This window comes from Choloepus didactylus, chromosome 11, assembly GCF_015220235.1.
Source record: "Choloepus didactylus isolate mChoDid1 chromosome 11, mChoDid1.pri, whole genome shotgun sequence".
NCBI classification, from domain to species: Eukaryota; Metazoa; Chordata; class Mammalia; order Pilosa; family Megalonychidae; genus Choloepus; species Choloepus didactylus.
Window position 1 is genome coordinate 44386557 of NC_051317.1, and position 13002 is coordinate 44399558.

Below are 13002 nucleotides of genomic sequence, written 5' to 3' on the forward strand. Positions count from 1 at the left end.
TTGAAACCACAAAATATTTTTATTATTAAAAATGAAAAAAGTTTCTACATCAATTGTGCAAAACTTGTAGCTGATAAATTTTCAGTAACTCAGATGGATCACCTCATCACTGCAGAATTACAGGCTTCTCAGATTCAGGGATTATTTTGGTATTCCTGTAAATGACATATATGCAGTCTTGCAGTAGATTTAAGAACACATTGCAGAATGAAGAAATGGTATCATTGTTTTACATGAAGTAGTTGGAAGCAAATATTTCCATAAATCATGGACAGACTGAGGGTGCAATTTGCTTTGACTTTTAAAACAAAAAGAAACCCAACAAATTGGATAAGGTATTTTTGATTGATATCTTAAATGCCATGTGGATATCCTCATGCTGACATCACTGGCATATGTAGCACACTGGGACACTGTAGAGGAGTTACTTTTGGTTAGCACAGATATCATTTATGCTATTCCTACTTGTGGCATCTCATCTGGAAGATCTCTTTCTAGGATTAATAAAGTTGCCTTTGAGAGTTTTATCATCACAAGTCGTAGTCTCCAAGAGGGCAAAATAAAATACTGTCCTAAAATTCAGGTTATTGATGATTTCACATGTTATCTGAGGTGTCTGAAAACATGCAGTGGGAATTATGTCATTCAATATGGTTATCTCATCTATTTAGAACATGTGAGTACAGTGTCAAACTATTATTTTTGGACAATCATAAATAATAGGCTAAATTTTCCTACCAAAGGAGACATTTTACACTTAAAGACCAATACATGTAGTTTTATTTTTTTTTAATAAGAAACATATCCAAAATAAAAACTACAATAAATGACTGGAAATAATTAAACTTTTAAAATATTCAGCAGCTTTGAGCAGGAGCAGTATCATAGCCAAGGAGGTTTATCCGAGATGTAATTATTGCTAATTGAAAACTTTTCCCAATACCCCGCTGTGATGATTTGAAATATAGTCGACTTTGGTCATTTTTGACAGTCTCTATGGAGACTGAATTAAAAATAAATAAAAATAAATAAATAAATAAATAAATAAATATTCAGCAATCAAAATATTATAATATTTTACTCTAAAATATTAATTTATATATTTTAAGTTAGAGAAAATAACTTAATGTCATTAGGAACTAATATTTCAGCATAAGGAGCAAGAAATATAAATTAAACTAAATTCAAAAAAACTTTATTTCTAAATTTGAATTATAACTATTAGTGTGAGCCCCCAATGGATACTTCTAACCTTATTTCCTAGAACTGTTAACTAATAAGACTCAGAAGCAATGACCAACCCAGTAGCAATAACATACTTAGTAATGAAGTTGTCATCTTTTAGTATGTTTATGCACTAAAACAACTAGTGTTCTTTGGACAACTGGTGCATTCTAGCTCTGTGTAAGGGTAAGAAGAACCTTGAATATGTTACAATGACAACTCAGCGTAGATTTCAAAATTAATGGGGACTTTTATCTCAGACTAGACAAATAACAGAGTACGGTAAATAGATTTTGTTTATAGTAGTATCCCACTGGATAATTAAGGATGGAATGATGGTATTATGACAGAATGTACTATCCAATTTTTTCAATCACCAATGAAATAATGGATCTAGAAAATGATTATCAATGTACGTTTCCAAAAAAGTTTTGGGGGAATATATATTAAGAATAATAATATGACAATTACTGCTTATCACATAAATGCAAGATTATTTAACATTTGAAAATCAATGTAATTTCCCATGTTGAATAACAACAGAATATTAGATACAATCAATAAAACCATTTCAATCCTTCCAGAAAAAAATCATTTGATGTAAGTTAACATGCACATTTGTGATTAAAACACTCAGAAAACCAGTACAGGGAGACTTCTTCAAGCTAATAATGGACATCTACTAAAACCTACAACTAACATCTTACTCAGTGGTGAAAGACTGAACATGCCCCCTAAACTTGGGAACAAGATCTATCCTCACTACTTCTACTCAGAATTGCACTGGAATTTCTAGTTAGTGCTATAAGGCAGTAAAAATAAATGAAAGACACATAGATTGGATATAAAGAAGTAAATCCCTCTTTATCACAGAAGACATTATCTCAAAATTCAGTTTTATTTATGACTTGACATTTAATGAATTATTTGAGTAATAACTAATTGTATTAAGTTTTGAGAATGGTATTAGGGTTTGCAGTTCTTACAAAGAATCTAAAATCTTTTATAATTATTCACAGAAGCAATGATATTTTACCTGAATTTTCACTTTAAAATACTTGAGCTGGGATTCTGCAGGCTTGGGGACAGTGTGTGAGGAATAGATGAAATAAGATTTGATGTGAGTGGACAACTATTGAAGACGGTTGATTGTACAAATTACTACTTGTGATTTTTCATTATAGGAAGTTTAAAAAGTGAAGAAAAAGAAAACCTGTTGACAAACATGTAGAAGGTAAACAAAAATGCTAGGTCAAACGTGGAAAATGAACACAAGGTTAAATATTAGGTTAAAACATTAGCCTCTGTTATGGTTTGAATTATGTCTCCCACAAAGACATGTGAAAGTCCTTACCCCCAGACCTGTGAATGTGAAGTTATTTATAAATAGGATCATGGAAGATGTTATTAGTTAACATGAGGCCAAACTGGAATACAGTGGGCCCTAATCCAACATGACCGCTGTCTTCATAGGGAGAGACAATTTGGACAAGGAGACAGAAACCCAGAGAGAGATGGCCATGTGATGGGGGCAGAGATGAGTTATGCTGTCACAAGCCAAGGGATGCTGTATTTTGCAGTCCCTCACCAGAAGCCAGGAAAGTGGCATGAAACGGATTCTCCCCACTAAGGGGAAGCATGTCCCCACAGATGCCTTAATTTGGGACTTTCAGCCTCCATAGCCTTGAGACAATACATTTCGGCTGTGGTACCTTGTTATAGCAGTACTGGAAAACTAAGGACTAGTTTTCGTTTTCTAAAGTATACTTTCTATCCTTTACTTCAGTGTCTATTTACACTGATGCCACTGATTCACAGAATGAGACAACAAACAAATAAAATGTATGGTTTTCATTATATACGAACATAGACTGTTTATCGTTTTCTAAAGGTATATCCTTTATCCTTGTATTCAATGGTTATTTACACTGATGACACAAATTCACAATATTAGAAAAAAAAAATAGTTCCTTTTGTCATGCTTAGGCCCAGTGAGAAGGTAAGGGGAAGAGCATCACCTGTCCCAAATGGTTATAAAGATTCAAGTTTACAGCCACTATTGCAACATCTGATGTCAGAGAAGAATGAGGTGAGTGTTGATTCTGCAGACTTCTGGACCAGGATCTATGGCATCAGTTGAAAACTAGAGATTCTGCCATAGATCTTCAAAAATCAGTTACAATAGAAAATCCAAACACACACACACACACACACACACACCATGGACACACACTCACATTTCTATATTTATATATATGTTTGCACATATATATGCTCATGTATATATGTATAAATTAATGTGTGTATATTTATGATATGTATTTAGTTCTATTACCAGGGAATTTAATATTGTAATATTCTAAACACTATATATACAACATTTCATTCTTCATAAACTTCCATTAATTTGTTGTCATTGTCTCATTATAGAGATGAGGAAACTTCAATTCAGAGATCTTTAATTTTTCTCACTGCTACTGGACAGCAGTGGAATAGAGCTCTGAATGCTTCTTGCATCTATAAACCACTTAATTAAAGAGTGGCATACAACAGACCACAAATTTTAAGTAAATTGAAAGAAAAATCTCATAAAGATTTAATTCATTAAAGCAAATCAGAAGATGAATTAATATATTGTTGACTAACATCCATATTCTGTGAATAAAATGGCCTGTGGTTATATGTGTAATTTTACTATTTGCTGTACACAAAACTATAATTCCATTGGTATTGATCCTAATAAGTATTTTTGTACCCTACATCACAGTTTACAACATAATTTCCTGAAAAAACCATTTGGTCCTATAGCAAGGCACTTCAGTGATAAACCAATCAAAATCTTGTGACCATATCTTTTTTCATATAGTATCACAAAAATGCCAAGGGTTGATTCATCCCCTGTATGTAACTGTTTTCATCCAAGTATAAAGTAAAAAATCTGCAGCCAGATAAATGTGATAGTAATTGAATGATACCCAACATGTTGTCTGATGAAGGAGTTTTGCCAACAGCTCATTCTGTTTTAATTCAGTGCTTGATATTTGTCATAACATTTGCAGCTATTTTTTATAAGCTTTAGAGAAAGTGTAACATAACTATTTTTTTTTATTTTTGTAAACTAGAAGTGCAACTTCCCATGATGCCTGAATATTTATGATCACTTTCTGCATTTAACAATATAATTCATCAATTTTAAACTCGCTGATTTCTTTTGTGCTATTCTATATACAAGTTCCATTGGTTTTTGAAAGTGCTGCTTTTAAAATGATATGAAACTTTTGTGGTTTCAAGTCACTGTTTACATGGTTACCAAGAAAAGTCACTAAGATCTGAAGCAAATGGATCTCCAGCTCATTTAAGTTTGAATTCCCCATACTTTCCTAATCAAGCATCTACTAAAATGTTTCTTTTTCAGGTGATTTAGCAACTTCTTTGCAGTCACTGACTTCATTATTGAAGCAGACCCAGGAATCAATTGACCAATTTACATTTATGATGTTATATTCTGTTGAGGTTTATGTGTTACTATTTCCATCACTAATATCATGCTACAGTGAAGCATTATTGAACCCTGATCAATCTTTCAAGTTTGTTTGTAAGTTTTACAATACAGCAAAACAATAATAATGAGATAAGTAAATTCTAAGAAATATAAACAATAATGCCAAATACACTTATTCTAAGACCAATTAAACTATGTAGTTATTTTAAGGCATACATAGAACTTGAGGATATCTATGAAAATTATCTTTCATTTCAAATGGGTGAAACATAGATGAAATAAAAATTATTTCACCACAGTGGCCTCTAAAAATGACAATTTCCCTTCACAATGCATCACAGAACACTAGGCACTAGCCATAGTTCACAATATTCTGAGATCATATATAGTTCAGACTGAATTCCTATGGAGAATTTACAATCTATGTTCATTCCACCATATCATGGAAATTCAAAATAATTATTAATTTCACAATAGTAATTCAGCCAGAATTGTTAGCAAACTGGATGTTTATGCTTAGAGGGGGATATTAATATTCCACTGAAACTACATTTTCAAAATAACAACCACTGAGTCTGTACCTTTCTTTAGTAAATGGGAATCATATATCAGTTTCTGATACTGCACATAAGAAACCAAGAAAAGTGTTAACAAAGACATAACCTGTAGATCAAGTAAGTGATAATATTTATATTCTTGCTGCAATATGTATTATGATAAAGGCAAGTAACCAACACCTCTATACCATTAAAATATATTTATTGTAATTCTTCTCAATAAAACTATAATTTTACATCTGAAATGACAAACCAGAATCATAAGTTGGGTCCTATAAATTCATTTAAATTTAAATTGTGATATCCTAGTATTTGAAAGAAATTAAAGCTGTGCATTCAGAAAAATTAGGTGAGATTCCAAACATCTATCTTCCCTCACTAGTGATATAAATTACCAACTACTAATTTGGGAACAGACTGTGATCATGGTAAAATTTTATAAACATTATACATCCCCCAAAATTCTAGTTGACACTTTATATTCTATTTAGAAAAACTTATTCTGTATAAAATGTTCAGTCTTCATGAATGTATCATTGTACATAGCCCAAGGCTGAATTGACTAGAAATATCATTTTAGATAAAAAAAGAAAAGTTCACACACATACATTCACATATATACATATATAGATAGATGTATAGATATCTATAGAAATTTAATAAAAGCAAAACTTACTCATCAGTGATTTTTATATATCACTAGTTTTCATATTCAGTCTTTGCATAAAGGATTAAAACATTTAATTTTCATTTTCAAGCTTTTACCACATATTAATAGAGAAAGCTAGTTTAGTTTTTATCATAGGAAGTTGGACAAATATTAATGTATTTAAATTATGTTGGAGAAATATTTCTATTCAATACTGTTCATAGGTGTTCCTAAGACAATATTGCACAAAATAACACATATATCATCAAACACTCAAAAAACTGTGCAATTTTTTGTTTTCAATGAACTTTTGTGATGACCTCACAATCTCCTTACCTACAACAGCAGATTTTATTAGTCACATGCAAAAAATATTCTTTTTTCTATTTAATTGTTGTATTTCTCCCATCAGTAAGAATAAAAATTGTAACAATATAGTATTTTCTCCTCCTAATAATAATGTTTTATTGTGTTTGAGCAATGATACTTGGAAGCATTCTCTGAAATATTTCCAAAATTTAAGTCACTCACTCTTATAATTGTGATTTTTCTATATGGCTGTTGCCTTTAATTATTTCAAGGGGAAAGGAAATATAACATTTTATTAAATATTGTTGAATTAGTATCTAATAAAGATATTGGGTAGTTCCATAGGTGGATAAGAAATTGTTTTCTACTTTCACTGATACATTTGAATAAGCATTATGAGGCTATATCTATTGCTGATTCATATTTGTGAATTCTATTCTATTCCCAAAGAGGAATTAACTGGCTATTTTTGAAGATGTCCACTCACTCCTATATAAGTATTAATGAACAATTTAAGATAAAATATTATTTACAAGGAAATTAGTGCATATAAAATTACAATACTTGAGTGATGGTGCTATTCTACAACAATAGAAAATGTCTTAATTATAATTTATATAATAGTGTCACCTATCATAGGTAATAAACGATCAAAAAAATCTTGTGGACATTTGAGCTGACATTTGGATCTGTTGCATTACTTTTCAGCCCTGTGATGCATTCCTTTCTCCCACTTCTGATTTCTGAGGCAGGTCATGTGTTCACTACAACACCCCACCTCAGATGTGTGCTTTAACTCTCCAGTTTCCTGATTTAGGTTTGCAGTGGCAGTCCACTGAGACCACCCATAGAGCATCCCAGCCGTGCAGAGATGTAACCCCTTTTTGGGGAAAAGAGCAAAAACTGTCTAAGGAATATAAATTCTTGAGACTAACAAACAAATGCACCCTTTGAAGACAAACCTGTGATTGGAAATATATTGCTAGGAGCATAATCTAAATTGAATGGGTCAAAGACAACAAGTGGAAAGAAAGAGACAGTTGATACAAAAATGGTTCAGAAGAGACAAATGGCAGAAAGTGTTAAGACCATTTTTATCACTTATTGGAAACAATTGAAAGGGAAATTCTAAGTCCCTGAAGCTAGGAAAGCAACTCTCTTCTCCAGTCCCTGTTAAAAGTGCTAAACAACTCACATCACCTAAATATATGAAAGATAAAAAGATTGCAATTGAATCCTACACAAAGTTATTATAAGAAAAAAAAATACCATGAAGCAGAATAAGGTCTTTATGTACAGTGAAGTATGGTAAGAAAGGTATGTCCACCAAACAGAAGAAAATTGTAGCCTAATATTTCAAAGTGTGCTAAAATAAGAAATTGAATGAAATTATGAAACAGCGTAGTTAACCAATATTAGAAAACCTCAACAGTGAAGTGATTGCAAGAAAGGAAGTCTTAAAAAGGGAACTGATAAAAGAAAGAATTACATATAAAGCATAAACTCATAGATAAAAGAAAAGTTTCAAAATATTTCTATGTGTCAAATATGACATTTATTCCAAAACTTGACAAAGGCTGCTCCAGAAAAGAAAACTAATGCCTACTATCATTCACAATGATGAATGAAAAAAAAAAAAAAAACTTGAATAAAATGTAAAAGCACTTTAAAAATAATAAATATATGACAACTAAATATAGGTTAATCTAAGAATGCAGTTGTGGTTCAATATAAAAACCTCCACTCATATAGTCCATCACATTAATAGAGCTATGAAGAAAATCATGGTGTCACCTCTATAGGTAAGATATTGGACTACAGTCATAATCATTAATGTTAAAATCACTCAGTATAATGCACACAGATATCCCTCAGTCTAATTGAAGACTATTACTTAACAAGGAAACATTAGGGTCTTTCCCACTAAATTCTAGAAAAGATGTAAGCAGTTGATATGACCATATATGTGGAAAATCCAAAAGAATCAACTAAAATACTACTACACCCAGTGAGAAAATTTAGTCAAATAAAATTCTATAAAATTAATACATGAAGTCTATAGCCTATTATAATGGCTATTTATGATAACCATATAATAGACCAATATAATAGACATTATAATGATATATGATAGAAAAATATAAATAAAAGATCTATGCATGAATTTAATATGATATATTAAAATGTGAAAGAACACACACACATACACACATGCACACATGCACATATACATACAGAGAGACTCAGAAATATCACTTCTAGAAATCTATCTCAAAGACACACTGGTAATAACACAAAAAGATGTATATACAAGGTCTTTACAGTAATATGTATAATAGGAAAAAAAAACTTATAATGGCTTACATCTCCATTAGAAGGAGATTGGTTTAATTAACTATAGTACAGCCACAAAATGGAATAATATGCCAGCTATAAACCACAACAGGGAGTATCTCCCTACTAGTATTTCTAATGATACCTATTATAAATTGTTGAGGAAAATAAAAACCATGTGAAATTAAATATGAATAGGGTGCTACATTTTATCTAAAAGACAAGGGCCTAAAATTTAAAATGAAATAATTATAATTATATAGAGAGGGTAAGAAAGTATAGAGTGAAAAGAGAGAGGCTAAAATTTATATATTTTTGAAAAGTCTTTGAAGATTTGACTTTGCATCTATGTATAAAAAATTAGTTTTCAAAACAATCTAAAACTATAAGAATATAATAAATTAATCTAATAATAGCATATTGCTATTTATACAGGTGTCAGTAAAATACAATTATGGACACAACAAATGAGTTTAAAACACAGTAATTTGAGAAATCCCTAATGGGATATATCCTAAGATAATAAAATATTCTACTACAACTACTATTAATAATAATAATAACTTTATTCAGTAATTATATTGTCAAAGATTGTATCTACACTGTTATTCTGAAACTGTTGTATGAATATTGTGAAATAAAACAAATGAGCAATATACTGAAATAAGAACTTTTATGCATGGGGACGAGGTAATACAGGTTGAAGATTGAAGATGTTAAGTATAAACATGGATCATGAACTTGAATTAGAGTTACAAGTATGAAATCATTACACATTTTATTATAGAAAAACACATATTTCCTAATTCTGTCCATGGGAAAGAGACACTAGTACCCAGATTGTGGGATCTAAATTTCCTGGAACCCCTTTAAGAAATGTTTGTTTCCAGGACCCAGACCCAAATTGTCTTTAGTAATATCTTGGATGAGAAATATCTTCCTATTCCATAAAGAAAGGAAATGTTGATAGACTACCAGGTCATATTGACTAAGAAATGCACTCATAAGCAAAAGTTGGAAAATTGCACATTAATAAGTATAATAAGTGCATTGGACAAAAACACATCAAATATTTTAAAATCTATCACTAAAGTGAGAGAAAAACCTCATTCTTAACATTGCAGGGAGTTAGAAAACCAACTTAATTTTTGAAATTGCATATATAAAAATAGTGAATTTAGCATATATCCTGTTTTCCTAAATGAACCTTACCTTGGAGTTATCATGTAATTAATGAAGGTGTTTGTTTTCTTCAAAGAATTATTCAAGCCAATAACAGAGATGGAAGATGTAATCAGAATATTCTCATTTTAAAGTCCCCAATAATTGTTGGGCTTTCAGATTTTGGCATTGTAGATCAATGCCTTCCAATATCAAAGAGAAAGATACACACACACACACAAACACACACACCAAAGGGGTGAGGAAGGAGGGTGGGCAGGGGTAGAAAGAAAGAAAGAGAAGAAAGAGAGGAGGAGGGAAGGAGGAAAGAAGTCAGTGAGGAAGGAAGGAAGGAAAGGAGGAAGGAAGGAAGGAGAGGGAGGGAGGGTGGGCAGGTGAGAGGAAGAAACAGAGAAAGAAAGGAAGGAAGAAAGGAAGACAGAAAGATGAATGAAACAAGCTGACATGGGACTTTCTGGAAGAATTGCAAATACCATCTATGCAATAATCTTGCCAAATGTTAAACATGAATGTGACCATTCCTCCATTTCTAACAACAATTTTAGAGAAACACTGAGTCTAAGGGAAAATGTTAAATGCAACCATTGGAATGTAATCAGTAAAACACAGTGTGTGAAAAACTGAATGGTACAATCATTTCAATTTCTTAAGTAAATAAATTTCAAGAAAAATTATGGAATGAAACCTACAGATTAAGAAAGACTTAAATGACATTTAAAGAGTAACATCATCAACATGATGATGTAAACAGCTATTAAAATCTCTCCCCAGAAAATCGATGAAATAAAAAGGACAATTCTGAATTGTTCAGAACTTTGGAGGAAGATATAGAAATATCTTCTATAGTTCTACAGAAAAGTCCCGACAATGCTGAATTGAAGACAAATATCAGGTAGGGCAATCCCATCCTGGACCATCCAGTGCTCTCCTTCCCCCTCCCTTGGCTCTCACAGCAGCTGGCAGCAGTTTCCTAGACTGTGAGATGGCTGAAAACTGGTACATCTCAGGGAGTCCTCTGCCACAAATAAGGTGAGGTACATAGCCCTGCCTTGAGCCAGATTTTGGCTGGCAAAATGAGGGCTCAGTCAAAGGCAGCCTGGACTGCAAAGCAAACTGGTTCTGGAGATGATTAAGTTACTGAACAATGCCATCATCTGGGAAGACTGGAAAATGCAAGGGGATTGAAGGGCTTTTCGTAGACTATTTCAGTCCCACTGGAGCTGGTCTAGACCCCCATGCATGGGAACCTGCACCTGTTTTGATTGGAAATAAGGACAACCCAACTATTAATGCAGTGCCCTAAAATAAACCCAGGTCTTGCTGGCCAGTGAAAAATAGAGCACCACTGGGAGCCAGCAGATATTTTACCCACACAAAGAAATTGCTGTGGTGCCGAGTGCCTACAATACCCCATCCCTGAGGCAGGCTACTGTAGGGACCTGGTGTTTGAGATTTAATCTGAAAATTGACTGGTGAGAGAGACAAAAAAAAACAGGTACAGAACAAAGCCAACCAACAAGAAAACCTTAGGCAAAAAAGAGAAAATTATCTCTAGAATAAACTAAGGAAGAAAATCAGATGCCCACACACCAGCTAAAAATCATGACTCACACAATGAAGAATGAAGATATGACCCAGCCAAAGGAATAAACAAAAACCTCAACTGAGGTACAGGAGTTGAAAAAAACTAATTAAAGATATTCAAATAAATCTTCTAAGTCAAATCAATGAGTTGAAGGAAAATGTGGCAAAAGAGATGAAGGAGATGAAGACACAAGGTATTCATGCAGAAGAACTGGAAAGCTTAGAAAACAAATGACAGAACTTATAGGAATGAAAGACACAAAACAAGAGATGAAAAACCCAATGGAGACATAAAACAGCAGATTTGAAGAGGCAGAAGAAAGGATTAGTGAAATAGAAAACAGAACATCTGAAATGTTACACACAAAAGAAAGATAGGGAAAAGAATGGAAAATTATGAGCAGGGTCTCAGGGAATTGAATGACATCATGAAGTGCATGATTATACATGCCATGTGTGTCCCAGAGGAAGGGAAGGGAAAGGGAGCAGAAAGAATAATGGAAGAAATAATTAATGAAAATTTTCAAACTCTTATGAAAGACATAAAGTGGCAGAGATAGTCTTGCTGGATATACAGTTCTTGGTGGGCAGTTTTTTCTCTTTCAGTATCTTAAATACATTATACCACTGCCTTCTTGTCTCCATGGTTTCTGCTAAGAGATCCACACTTAGTCTTTTTTTTTTAATTCAGTTTTATTGAAATATATTCACATACCATACAATCATCCACGGTATACAATCAACTGTTCACAGTACAATCATATAGTTGTGCATTCATCACCACAATCTATTTCTGAACATTTTCCTTACATCAGAAAGAATCAGAACAAGAAGAAAAAATAAAAGTAAAAAAAGAACACCCAAACCATCCCCCTCATCCCACCCTATTTGTCATTTAGTTTTTGTCCCCACTTTTTTACCCATCCATCCACACACTAGACAAAGGGAGTGTGATCCACAAGGCCTTCACAATCACACTGTCACCCCTTTTAATTTACCTTATTATACAATCATGTTCAGTCCAGCCTACTGGGTTGGAGTTTGGTAGTTTCAGGTATTTACTTCTAGCTATTCCAATACATTAAAACCTAAGAGGTGTTATCCATATAGAGCATAAGAATGTCCACCAGAGTGACCTCTTGACTCCACTTGAAATCTCTCAGCCACTGAAAGTATTTCATCTCATTTTGCATCCCCCTTTTGGTCAAGAAGATTTCTCAATCCCACACTGCCAGGTCCAGATTCATCCTCAGGAGTCATATCCTGCGTTGCCAGGGAGATTTACACCCCTGGGAGTCGGGTCCCACACAGGGGGGAGGGCAGTGAATTCACTTGCCAAGGTGGCTTAGTTAGAGAGAGAGAGGGCCACATCTGAGCAGCAAAGAGGTAGTCGGGGAGACTCTTAGGCACAATTATATGCAAGTTTAGCCTCTCCTTTGCAGTAACGAGCCCCACAAGGGCAAGTCCCATGATAGAGGGCTTGGCACATCAAACCACCAGTCCCAATGTTTGTGACATCAACACCAGTCCAGTGGAGGAAGTCTTAACACTTCTGCATCTTACCCCAGCTCCTTGGGGGGTGGGGGGACTGTAAATATATTTTTTATTCTCTGCCCAAATTACTTTGGGATGTGTCACTATTTCACTCTAACCTATACCAG

The 13002-nt window shown here is 33.1% G+C and overlaps 1 non-coding gene across 1 annotated transcript; it reads left to right on the forward strand.

Moving 5' to 3' along the window:
• Positions 1-862: 862 nt before the first annotated feature.
• LOC119506611 lies at positions 863-1003 on the forward strand. The gene has a single exon (XR_005211024.1). It is a non-coding gene; the product is annotated as a U4 spliceosomal RNA (small nuclear RNA).
• The last annotated feature ends 11999 nt before the right edge of the window (positions 1004-13002 follow it).